Below are 13,742 nucleotides of genomic sequence, written 5' to 3'. Positions count from 1 at the left end.
CAAATTCTTTGCAATCCGCCATTTATCTAGAGAATCTACCACCTGGGCGACTGCCCTAAATGCAGATTAGTAGTGATTGACTCTTATCAGTATATGCATAAAGATACACCATTGTTGAGGTTGAAATATTGTTAAGGAGACTCGGTAACGAGGAAAATCCAATAATCCAATCAAACAGTTTGATTACTGTAACCACCGGGCGAGTTGGCCGTGCGTGTAGAGGCGCGCGCTGTAAGCTTGCATCCGGGAGATAGTAGGTTCGAATCCCACTATCGGCAGCCCTGAGAATGTTTTTCCTTGGTTTCCCATTTTCACACCAGGCAAATGCTTCCTTCCAACTCCTAGGCCTTTCCTATCCCATCCTCGCCATAAGACCTATCTGTGTCGGTGCGACGTAAAGCCCCTAGCAAAAAAAAGATTGCTGTAACCCATGCATCACTCAGCAGATGAGTATTTTACTTTTGAACGTGGGCTGTACTTGTGAATCTATACTCACCTAATACTGCGAAATTAAAGCCCTTTTCTATTATCGGAAAATCCAATCATGAAATGGCTTGAATGTGAGAACAATGACAAAGTATGGCCATGGCTTTGTGCGACTGTTAGTGAGAATTATTGTCCATTCCGATCGAGCCAAAACGACATTCCTATGACATGCATATTCGATGCATGCTTGCATTGAGTCAACAGGTATGTACGTGCGTCCAGGCAAAAGATAGCAGCTACTGCTCACACACTGCTTCTGCTAAAGACAATCGCACTATATCCCCTCAGCAATTCAAGAAGAATGTCAAACAACAGTTTACATTAACAGAATGACAGAAAGCTGTGGGTTACAGTACTTTACCTGTTTTTGTTTGGTTTCGTTTGGTTGATACGCCAAACTAAATCCCTATTTACGTATATACTAATGAGCTGAGTGTTACGGCACATTACCAGAAATTGTAGGAGATCATGATGCCTCCAACGGTTCAGAAATCTATTTTTTCAGAAAATGAGTGTTACATTCTTTTACCTGACAGTCGTCGATATGGAATAGAAAAAAACACAAGTTTTGGAAAAAATTACTGTACTAGGAACTTGCAATGCCAAATCATTTATCTTTGTCTCTAAGTCACCACTTTCTTCTGGGTGAATGATCATCATGTCAGAATTGACTACTGGCAAGTAAAAACACGACGTGTGTACTCGTCACCTTTTATTTGCAATCACCTTTTGTGCGGTCAGTGTATACAACTCGCAACCCACTTCTTCACATAGATTGATATTACCCCTCGTTTTTCAATAATTTATGTATAGTTTGGGTATTTATTGTGATTTCGTAGTTTGTTGTTAGAGAGTTCTCGCTAATTTGGGAGTGGACTCGAGACCGGTGAGCACCCTACTCCGATCTAGTAACGCCAATGAAGTTAAAAATGAGAGAAGGAGATCAATCGGAAAAATGAAGTCAAACGCCGTAATGTCACAGAACAGAAAGAAAGCAGAATGTGATCAACGACAAAGTCGCACAACTTATCAGCTATAACATTCCAGGCACTGAGTCTTGTTGGTAGAGGTGTGCTTCGTTACTCATCTCCGCTAGATGGCATTGCAGCTGCAGTACGGAGCTGTGCTTCTAAGCCAGGTTGATATGGGAGTTCGTGTCTGGCAGATCTTTAGATGTCCTGATAGGTGTTGTGTATATCGGAGTTAGTTTACCCATCGCCCTCCACGATGACTGCGTAGTCATGGTAGAGGGCGGTGGTTTACTACAGTGCCTGAAATACTCTCGTAGAGTACAGTTATCTTGTTGTACTCTCTGGTTAGGACACGTTTCCTTCGCAGGTAAAGTGGTGAAATACTGTATAAGTCAGGGCTGGAATGAATGAATGAATGAATGAATGAATGAATGAATGAATGAATGAATGAATGAATGAATGAATCAATCAATCAATCAATCAATCAATCAATCAATCAATCAATCAATCAATCAATCAATCAATCAATCAATCAATCAATCAATCAATCAATCAATCAATCAATCAATCAACACTTATATACATTTAGTGCAGTCACCCAGCTGGCAGATTTTCTATCTGTTGTTTACCTACTCTTTTCTTAAATAATTTCAAAGAATTTGGAAAAATATTGAACATCTTCTTTGATAAATTATTCCAATCCCTATCTCTCCTACATATAAACGAATATTTGCTCCACTTTGACCTCTTCAATTCCAAATTTATCTTCTACAAATGTCATTCTACTTGGTCTCCCCACTGACAGATCTGAACATACCACTTAGTAGAGCTGCTCGTCTCGTTACTTCGAAGTCTTCTCAGCCCAAACTTTGCAACATTTTTGTAACTCTACTCTGTTGTCGGAAGTCACCAAGAAGAAATCGAGCTGCTTTTCTTTGTATGTTTTCCTATTCTCGAATCAATACTATTGTTTGAGTCTTACCGGAGACTCACCAAGGGAAGCAAGGAAGTTGGGGTGAACTTCTCTGCACTTCGTAGTCAAACACGGGAATGTGTACAAGATATTTTCAGGAGAATTTCAGCATTTTCTGAACAGTGCCTGCTGTGGTCTCTCGTAATATTATTTGTCGATTATTAAAACCGACATACACTAGTTTTTATTTGATTTACGTTGTTAAAACAATTTGTGGACAATGAATGATATAATGTGTGAAAGCAATATGTATTGACTACATAGTGTATATTTTTACCAGCTTACCCCCACATGCTAGTAAGCCTTGAAGAACCTTAGCTTACCAAGTGATCTCTGCTGAGGTTGGGAACCTGTTAATTACGAGATGACGTATGGTGAGTGCGACGAATCATCTCGGCTTACTTGACTTTCTGGGCTGTGAGATATGTCCTCACGTAGGCTGAGTGGATTCCGGCAGGTCCCAGTAAAATCAATGACCTGGCAAGGAACCGAAGCTGAGTCCCTCGGGTAATAGGCAGGCAAGCAAGCCCTGCACCACGGGGCCGGTTTTGTACATTATACATCTCAGTAAATGTTTACATTTGTCAAGGGCAGAACTTAAATCGAATGGAATGTCTTGCAGAATCTCCAGACATGAATGCAATCATGCACCCATGCAACGTTGCGAAAACTGTAATTGTAATTTCTGTCACAGTTGAGTGGATCCAGTTACCACGAAATTAACTTGATACTCAATTACACACCATGTCTGATAGAGTGTGAGGTTTCAATCGCGCGTGTCCTTAGATAATCACAACTGTGATTAACATTATATCGTTTGGAAGATGCAATTGAGAAGTTGTTTCTATTTTTCGGAACCACTCGTTAAGAATGTGTTTGGGAATTGAGTACGTTTACTTTCTTCAGTAATGCTGTACAAACGTGAAGGAGTAGATCATAATACAACACCTGAATCGAATCTGTGGAAGTAAAAATATTTTTTGATGTGTAAATTAAAAACTATGTTACTTCCTTGTATATCAGGTTTCATTGTATAGTTATTTAACACTACTACACAAATATTTCAGTGAAGTTTCCGTTGTCCCAGTAGTATTATAGATTAGCCAATTACGAGGTAGTAGACAGATTTACAACTTAACAAAGCACACACATGCCACCATTATAATTAACAATGTGAAATATTGTCCCTTGCGAAGAGGAAACAAAGTGCATCCACTAATCCATGTTCTGCTTTTCGACTATGTTGGCAAGCAGGAAAATCAGTCCCCTAAATGTATCAATCTTTGCAAATGAAACCTAAAATATTCCTCTATTTTTACCAACACGTAAAATAATAATAATTGTGGCATGAATATTTCCTCACCCTAGAGTTAGCCAACACTTTAATCATTTGGGGGTAGTGTCACCTGACGGTATAACATTGGACTATATCTCGTTGGTGGTTCTCTAGCCTACCTATTAGAGTCGCTTTCATGTTTGGTGTTGGTTGCATTCTAGGAGCCTCAATTGTAACGGTTAGGAGTAGGCACCGCCTTTAATTTCACTCCGTAATTTGGTCGCTCCTGTTTTCCAATAGCCGAGTGTTTGACTGTGTATGAACCTGTACCTGAAGGCGTGTAGGTCCAGGAAAATGAGAACTCAGGATATCCCTGAGAGCATTCGATCTGCTGTAAAGTTTGCCAGTCTTAAAGAAAGGGGCTCGTAAACGCCTTTAAATGTTGTCTTGTTTTGATCGTCGGCGATTGTGGTTCGCACCTCGCTTAAGGCGACTAGCGCGCTGGGGCAACCAATAAGGTAGGCTGTTACTTCGTAAACATATTACTCTAGAAATACCGAATGGAAGACGGAGATGCTTATATTTGAGTGTCTTAGAATGTGAGCGTCCGGTTCCATGGCTAAATGTTTAGCGTGCTGGCCTTTGGTCACAGGGGTCCCGGGTTAGATTGCCGGCAAGGTCGGGAATTTTAGCCATAGCTGGTTAATTTCGCTGTCACGAGGACCGGGTGTATGCGTCGCCTTCATTACCATTTCATCCTCATCACGACACGCAGGTCGCCTGCGGGAGTCAAATCAAAAGAACTGCATCTGTCAAGCCGAATTTGTCCTTGGACTCTTCCGGCACTAAAAGCCATCCGTCATTTTATTTCATTTTTAGAATGTGAGCGATTAGAGAAATGCCGTTCATTGGTCCGTTTTAAGGTAGGGGTTCTGTAACTGTCTTATTTAGTTTTCTCGAATTTCTTTCAAGCAACAGATGTAGCAGCCGTAATGGGTGTAAAATTTTAAAATGAAGCATGAGTGTTGACCCTCAATTCCCCTTTTCAAAATTTAGTCTTATGTTTAGAACTTCTAAATTTAAGCTTTAATTTTATATTTCGGCTGTAGTTTTTCATTCTCCTAGTCAAAAAGTAGCATAGGCTTATCCTCTGTTTCTCTGGATATCGCACCCCATTAGGTTTTACTTTAACGTAATGTCATGCGGTCACTTGGTTGGTTTGTGTATTCCATTTCGAATTTGTGCCGGTCCATTTTCTACATCTCATTTGTGATTTCCTTTCAGCCCATGATTTTTTTCTTGCCAAGGTGTAGTATGAGTTTTACTTCTGTTTAACTACGGGATTCTCTCCCTTTCATGTGCTGTGTTGTCGTTACCTTTCTTTACGAATAAAATTGAAGCGAGTGTTTGACTGTGTATGAACCTGTACCTGAAGGCGTGTAGGTCCAGGAAAATGAGAACTCAGGATATCCCTGAGAGCATTCGATCTGCTGTAAAGTTTGACAGTCTTAAAAATATAGATTTTTGTTTGTTTTTGCTATTTGCTTTACCTCGCAACGACACATATATGTCTTATGGCGGCGATGGGATAGGCAAAGGCCTAGGAATTCAAAGGAGGCGGCCGTGGCCTTAGTTAAGGTACAGCCCCGGCATTTAACTGGTTTGAAAATGGGAAACCACGGAAAACCATCTTCAGGGCTGCCGACAGTGGGGCTCGAACCCACTATCTCCCGATTACTGGATACTGGACGCACTTAAGCGACTGCAACTATCGAGTTCGGTAATGTAGACTATTACCAGCTGTTATTGACAGTGATCGATCACCCACTACTGTTGTTGTTCTGTTAAAGGCAAAAGGTGCAAGAGAGAGAGAGTGAGATGTATTAGAGTTTTGCCTTTATGTGTTCATTTTGTTCGCCCAGTCCCTACGGTCCTGCCGCCTCTTCCTCTGCCCACTGTGGACAGCCGTAGTACTACTACCACCACTAATACTACTACTACATACATTAATTCAGAGAGTAAATACTTCCCCTATAAGGAGGTTGCCCGTGAAGACAAAGTATACTAAATCCATTTATGGCTACATAAATTACCTTTCAAGACTTTTGAGGACAAACATTTTTGTCAACCATTCTGTTAGATTGAACCTTGAATGGATTTCTTCGAAAAACTTAGGAACTGTTCCTCTTGCAAAGATCATGGGCCTATAACCTCGATATTATCCAGTCCGTATTAACGTCGGTAGAAGGGGATAGTTGATTCGTAAATGCTTTTGTTTTCCTCGTGTACTTCACTGGGATGGTTAGCGTGCGATTCAAACCGAACCGTAGGATCAATAATATATCGTCGTTGCCGGGAAAAACCCTCCTATGTGATAATATTTTTGGAGATATACTGACCCGCAGCACATACATTATGAAGAGCGAGAATGCCTTGATAATATGCACACAATATTGCACCTTAGAGGATAGAACCTTACTGGCCAAAGTTCTAAGATAAAATATTTCACATAGGAGGTTTCGTCCCGGCAGCGACGATATTCAATGTTATTCTTAAGGCTAACATATCAATCCTACGGTCGCTGCTGTTTTCCGACAATCCATGCAACCTCTTCGTGCATTGTGTAACCAGCGTCTCGCAATGACTGACCAATGGAGCTTCTAACCGCGTTATTAGAACCTCCATTACTCCATTGGTCCATTGCTTCATGGTTAGAATGCCTTCCCATGTAAGTTTCGGGAAGGCATTCTATCTGATTACATTAGACATGTTTGCGAAATTAATAACTGGTTAGATAAAAGGCAGTTCGGTTTTAGGAAAGTTATTCCACTAAAGCTCAACTTGTAGGATTCCAGAAAGATAGAGCAGATATCTATGATTCAAGAGGTCAAATGGACTGTATCGCGAATGGCCAGTCTAAAGAATTTGACAGGGTGGAACATGGGAGACTACTGGAAAAAATGAGTGCTATTGGACTAGACAAAATAGTGACTGAATAGGTTGCTATACTTCTAGGAAATAGACCTCAGAGAATTAGAGTAGGCGAAGATTTATCTGACCCTGTAATAATTAAGAGGGAAATTACTCAAGGCAGTATTATTGGACTTTTATGTTTTCTTATATATATGAATGATATGAGTAAATAAGTGGAATCAGAGGTAAGGCTTTTTGCTAATGATGTTATTCTGTATAGATACATAATACAAGGTTGTGAGCAACTGAAACATGACCTCGATAGTGTTGTGAGATGGACAGCAGGCAATGGTATGATGATAAATGGGGTTCAAAGTCAAGTTGTGGGTTTCACAAATAGAAAAAGTCCTCTCAGTTTTAATTACTGCGTTGATGGGGTGAAAGTTCCTTTTGCGGATCATTGTAAGTATCTAGGTGTTAATATAAGGAAAGATCATCATTGGGGTAATCACATAAGTGGGATTGTAAATAAAGGTTACATATCTCTTGCACATTGTTATGAAGGTATCTAGGGGTTGTATAAGGATGTAAAGGAGAGAGAATATAAGTCTCTGGTAAGAACCCATCTCGAGTATGGTTCCAGTGTATGGGACCCTCACCAGGATTACTAGATTCAAGAACTGAAAAAAATCCAAAGAAAAGCAGCTCGATTTGTTCTGGGTGATTTCCGACAAAAGAGTAGCGTTACAAAAATGTTGAAAAGTTTGGGCTGGGAAGACTTGGCAGAAAGGAGACGAGCTGCTCGACTAAGCGATATGTTCCGAGCTGTCAGCGGAGAGATAGCGTGGAATGACAACAGCAGACGAATAAGTTTGAGTAGCGTCTTTAAAAGCAGGAAAGATCATAATATGAAGGTAAAGTTGGAATTCAAAGGACAAATTGGGGCAAATTGTTATTTATAGGAAGGGGAGTTAGGGATTGGAATAACTTAGCAAGGGTGATGTTCAATAAATATCCAATTTCTTTGAAATCATTTAAGAAAAGGCTAGGAAAACAACATATAGGGTATCTGCCACCTGGGCGACTGCCCCAAATTCAGATCGGGATTGATTGATTGATTGTATGATTGATTGATTGATTGATTGATTGATTGATTGATTGATTGATTGATTGATTGATTGATTGATTGATTGTGTTTGCTGTAGTAAGTCGTAGGGTTTCACCGTAGGGTCAGTATCCAAGGACAGGAGAAAGGGTTTCTAGCTCGTAGTGGCAATGCCGACAACGGTTATTTTCCTGGGACTTGCTTGGCACGTTTCGAACGGCTGCGACATTAGCGGTCATATTTAGAGCATCACGCCAATCACTGCAAGATATACCACCATGGTGTGTTGTCCAAGTGTACTCTCGAAGGTTTTCTTTAAATATGATAACATATTTTCCATTTTGAGGAAGTTGACACCATTTTTTGAATTCCTGATCTCTCAGTAATTGTCTTATTTTCTTGGAATCCAAAAGACCATTCTTGGAATTTAACAAGCTGACGCAAGGTGAAATGTGCAGATTTTGTAAGCGTCTGGTACTCTCCTCAGAGAGATGCCTGCTCCCAAACTGTAAGGGTTCCCATTTATTTGTACTGCAACAAGGGAGCTAATCCTTTGCAGGACAGCTTCCTAGTGTGATCGAAAGATCACTGCAAGACATCTAATATACTCATATTTCTTTTATATCTCCACCAAGGACAGACTCAAGCTATCAGCTATCTGACCCTTAGATATGTTGATAGACACTGATTTAGGCTTATTGATGTTCAAGACTATCTCTTTGAATCTTCTCATTAATAAATAAATAAATGGCGTATGGCTTTTAATGCCGGGAGTGTCCGAGGACATGTTCGGCTCGCCAGGAGCAGGTCTTTTGATTTGACGCTCGTAGGCGACCTGCGCGTCGTGATGAGGATGAAATGATAATGAAGACGACACATACACCCAGCCCCCGTGCCAGTGAAATTAACCAATGATGGATAAAATTCCCGCCCCTTTTGGGAATAGAAACCGGGACCCCCCAGACCAAAGGCCAGCACGCTAACCATTTAGCCATGGAGCCGGACTTTTCATTGACTTTTCTGTCAGATATAGTGCAGAAGCTTTATCTGTACCAAAAATAACAGTGTCATCTCAGTACTGTGAAAGGCTTCAAACCTTCTACGCGAGGAAACCCATATTCCCTAACTATTGATTCTTCTGAGATTTCATTTAGAATATAGTCCGTTGTGATATTATAATGCGTAAGTGACAATGATGAACCTTGAAAAACACCTCTTCTCAGATTCATGCTCTTAGTTCGCGAGTAGTTGGTTTCAATTTGGGGTGTATTGCCTTCTAGAAAAGAGTGGATTATCTCGATAAGTTTAGATGGAGCGGCAGAATTTTCTAGGGTTCTTCTCAGACGGTTACGGCCAATGTTTTCAAATGCCTTTTGGATGTCAAGGATGACTAAGTTTGCAACAATTTTCTCGTTCTTTGTCTTGGCCAGAATCAACTGCCGCAATGAAGTAGTAATTAGTATGCCGGGTAAGGCAGTGACATTAACGAAATTTAAGGTGCACGACGCTATTATATGCACTCGAACTAACCTACTATATAACTGCGAATGCATGTATTGTTATTCTGAGAACAGAAGACTTTCAAAACCTCTTAGTGGCAGGAGTAAGGTTTTTTACTTATTGTGTTGTGATTCTAACCCTCAATATACATTCCAGATGACCTAATGATATAAATGCCAATTTGAAGTACTATGTGATCACAAAAGATAAAAAAATCAATTTCATTCAAATATCCTTTCAAAATATTTGTTCAGTTCAATTATAACAGTGTGAATGAACTTGGAGAGGACGTCTTGCCAAGGTCAAAGTGTTCGCTGTATAACTATGTCCATTGTCAAACATATAGCATGAGATGGTTTTGGCTATTCATATTTCATGACATTAGAAATATATAGTTGTAGAGTACTTGAAATAAATCTCAACATTGAAAATGAGTTACTCGACAACATGGATTCGAATTTACACAAGAGCCACTTCACCGCTGCTGAAGTTGTAAAAATTTTTCGTCTTGTACTATATTAGATTATAATGCATTTCACAATATCATAAATCGTTCAAGTCGATGAAATTCATAATATCATGTTCAACTTCATGCAAATCACCAGCCCAAAATACAGGAGTGTAAATGAATTTGTACGTGTTTTATGTTTGTCTTTCTATTTATGTATGAACGTCAGCTGCAACCAGTTAGCGCAAAAAGTACTCGATGTACTGAAATGAAGTTTTTCATTAGCATAGCTGAGGAATGGGATTCAAATTTCGTGATGTGTTGAAAAGTAAATTGCATTTAAAAACTACATCCGCAATATTTCATACTGCTCATAAAAGTACACCCAGGCATAAACTTGCAAAGTTTCTAGGTAATGAAATAATACACATCAACGGTAGTGGTAGTAGAATTATAATATTATATCAAGAAACCCTTGAAAATACCTCATAAATAGAAACTGAATTACATTTGTTTCTCTGCAGTTTGGTAATTTTTGAGCTTATTGAAATTTATTGATATCTGTTCGTCAACTTTGTACATTTCATTAACTTCGAGATCATTAGCACAGTGCCCCAGTATAATAATAATAATAATCGTATGGCCTTAGCTGCCGTGTGCAAACATATGAATTGAGGCCATCTGGCTGTCTACTCGTCAATTACCTCGTTCGGTTTCACTTTAGGCCTACTAGATGTCAGACAGAGTAAACCGAAACTCTCTTGGGCGTCTGTGGCTGAGATTCAATTAATTTTGTCGGGTAAACACCAAATTTGCCAACAGAGATCTTTTACATGCTGACATCGTATGGCATGGAGTGTCGAATGGACTTCATTCCACCCTTCAAAACACCGACGAACACTGCTTGGTTTGAACCGCTATCCTGGGATCCCGAGTCCGACACTCTACCACTGATCCACAGAGGCAGCTAGTGCCTCAGGATAAACAATATTACGTGTCGCGCTATTTGGAGCGAAAATGTATCAATTCCTCTGAGTTCCAACCCTGGAGTAAGCTGCATAAAATTGACTATGAGAGGAACACTGAATTCCAAATTAATCCCCGCTATTTTCAGCGATTGTCCATGAACCTTATTTACAGTCAACATAAAAGCTTCGTTACGCTGATGTCGAACAATCTGATGAACCAGCAACAGTTTCTACTGCTATACTTATTATTTACCCCAATGATGAAGTTGAGGTAAATGATTCAGTACAAACTTTCCAACTGCTGCAGTCTACGACAAAAAATGAAGTCTCTAAATGTTGGAACAAAGAGAGTCAAGGAAATACTTATTAAGAATTTAAAACTAATTAGGTAACCAAGAAACATGCAAACTGTGGTGCATATGATTGAAGCACGTATCCACCTGAAATCAATAGTTCCATACTCATTCATGGAATCGAGGTGAATTTTCCAGTGAATGAATTGCTAGATTGTATAATAAAACAATATCCATCTCTGAAGTTAGCTTCCACAACAGGCTGGGAAAAATTATAGACATTGATATGTGGCACCACAAAATATGCAATTGTAGAAGTTAGCCCCGCCTACTTTTGGGATCCGCCTCTTACAGAGCTACAAGGAAGTAGACTGCACTTCTCTTTCCCCTATTATCTGCCGGGCCTTTCTTATACTGGGAAGATGGCTAATTTTGAATATAATGTAACTATTCCCTATATACTGCAAACAAGTCAGGCGTTCTTGCTCCTAGGACGTAATTGCATTAATGTAATCATTATTTGCATGCGTTTATTTGTTTATATGCTGCAGTTTGGCTTCTCAAGTAGCACGAAACAGACCAATACGCTTTATACTTTCCTACGGTATAAAAATATTACGACCGGGCGAGTTGGCCGTGCGCGTAGAGGCGCGCGGCTGTGAGCTTGCATCCGGGAGATAGTAGGTTCGAATCCCACTATCGGCAGCCCTGAAGATGGTTTTCCGTGGTTTCCCATTTTCACACCAGGCAAATGCTGGGGCTGTACCTTAATATAGGCCACGGCCGCTTCCTTCCAACTCCTAGGCCTTTCCTATCCCATCGTTGCCATAAGACCTATCTGTGTCGGTGTGACGTAAAGCCCCTAGCAAAAAAAATATATTACGCGTAGAGTGCGTTTCTATACAACATAAACATGTAAAATGAAAATATCATTTATAATATTATTACTTGCTCCTTATTGGAGAAACTTTCCCTCATCCCTAGCATGAACTATCAAGGGATTAAGATCTGCGGCGTTGTTTTATTAATATAAAATAACTATTATCAATGTTTTTATGAGTTTTTCGCTAGGTTTTCCATTTTCACACCAGGCATATGCTGGGGTTGTACCTTAATTAAAGCCACCGGCCGCTTCTTCGCCATAAGATATATCTGCGTCGGTGCGACGTAAAAGCATTGTAAAAATAAATGTTTACTAGTATTACTAATTTATGCTAGTAGAAAAATATTACTTTCCTGACAATGGTTAAAATACATAAACTGATTAACGAAACATAAGTTTTAATTATATATAGCAAGAAAAGATATCAACCGTAATCCCAGAAAGAAGGATAACATCTTACGCTCAGCACTTCAGATTTCCAGCTGAAAGAATGTGTAAACGTTTGTTATCCTACTTCAGAAGTCTCAAAACGATTCCTCCTTGGTTGGTGGTGATCGATAAGGATCTTTTAAAGTACTAAATCAGAGAAACAGACATTCAGCTCCGAGTACCACTCAAACACAAACCTAGGCAGGTTCACCAAGAAGAAGCTCCAACTCGACTGAAGCATGTCTATTCAGATGCATGGAAGAAAGCACACTCCAAAAGGATGAAAACCTGGTGGGCCCACAAGAAGGCAAACAGTTGAGATCTCACGGTTCTTAGTGGCCCTAACGATGAATAATAATAATAATAATAATAATAATAATAATAATAATAATAATAATAATAATAACAATCATCATCATCATAATCTTATGGCCTCAGCTATCATATGCAGACATTTCAGCCATTTGGTTGTCCGATCGCCAAATTCGACGATCCGTTTTACTCTAGACCTACTAGATGGCAGAGTAAATCGAATCTCTCTTAGGCGTCTATGTCTGAGTTTTAATGAATTTTGTCGGGTATACACCAAATGTGTCATCAGAGATATTTTACATGCCGACATCACACGACATGGAGTGTCGAATAGTCTTTCTTCCGGAAGCTGACACTGTACACTGATCCACAGAAGGAGACGTAGGCTTATTTTTCACACCCTGATATTCTACCTAACAATGGTTTATGGTAACTATGACGACGGCAGGGCAGAGTAAGCAGCTGTCAGTGTGTCGCTTGTCACGTGGTAGGACGTCGAAAACAAAGGCATTGTACGTTAACGTGACGAAATGGACCAAAGCCGGGCAGAAACCTGAGCCCTTATCGGCTGTATTTCTCCACGCCCGAGCCATTCTTCTCTCTTATTTTTCTTGACTAATAGCCGAAACCTGGTCAACTCTGTAGTCTGTCTACGCAAATACATTTTATCTGCTCAACTTCCTTCTTTCTCCATTTCCTCTTTTCTTTCCTTCGCGTATTCGTTTACCCTTTGAGCTAGCTATACCTTTGGACTTAAAGAAGGTTTGTCTACTTTGTGTTTGGAAGCTAGGACACTTGATTTGAGTTGAACAGGTATGAATATTCCGACAGATAAGGATAACGTTATCCCTTGTCAAGTTTACTGCAAACAGAGGCTATGAATTTATTATAATTAAAATATAGACTTTACATGAATTACAGGCTTTCCTTTCTTTCTACTACTATGTGAAGTATGTTGACCGTCTCTTTCACTTTCCTTCTTCAGCGAGCATTTCCTCTCATTCTGCTCTGAAAAGCTAGGACGGAATGGAGTGGCATCAAAATCCGCGTGAAATGAGGTAGGGTACCAGGGAAGAGAGCAGTTTGTTGACAGAGAAAGTGCGGTAGCAAACTCAGCATTCTCCAGTTAAGTTAGCAGGTGTGGACAGATTGTTACGGACTGAACTCATTGTGACGGACGAGTCC

Source organism: Anabrus simplex, chromosome 7 (genome assembly GCF_040414725.1).
Source record: "Anabrus simplex isolate iqAnaSimp1 chromosome 7, ASM4041472v1, whole genome shotgun sequence".
Classification (NCBI taxonomy): domain Eukaryota; kingdom Metazoa; phylum Arthropoda; class Insecta; order Orthoptera; family Tettigoniidae; genus Anabrus; species Anabrus simplex.
The sequence above is the reverse complement of the archived record's forward strand: the minus strand, read 5'-3'. Positions refer to the sequence as shown.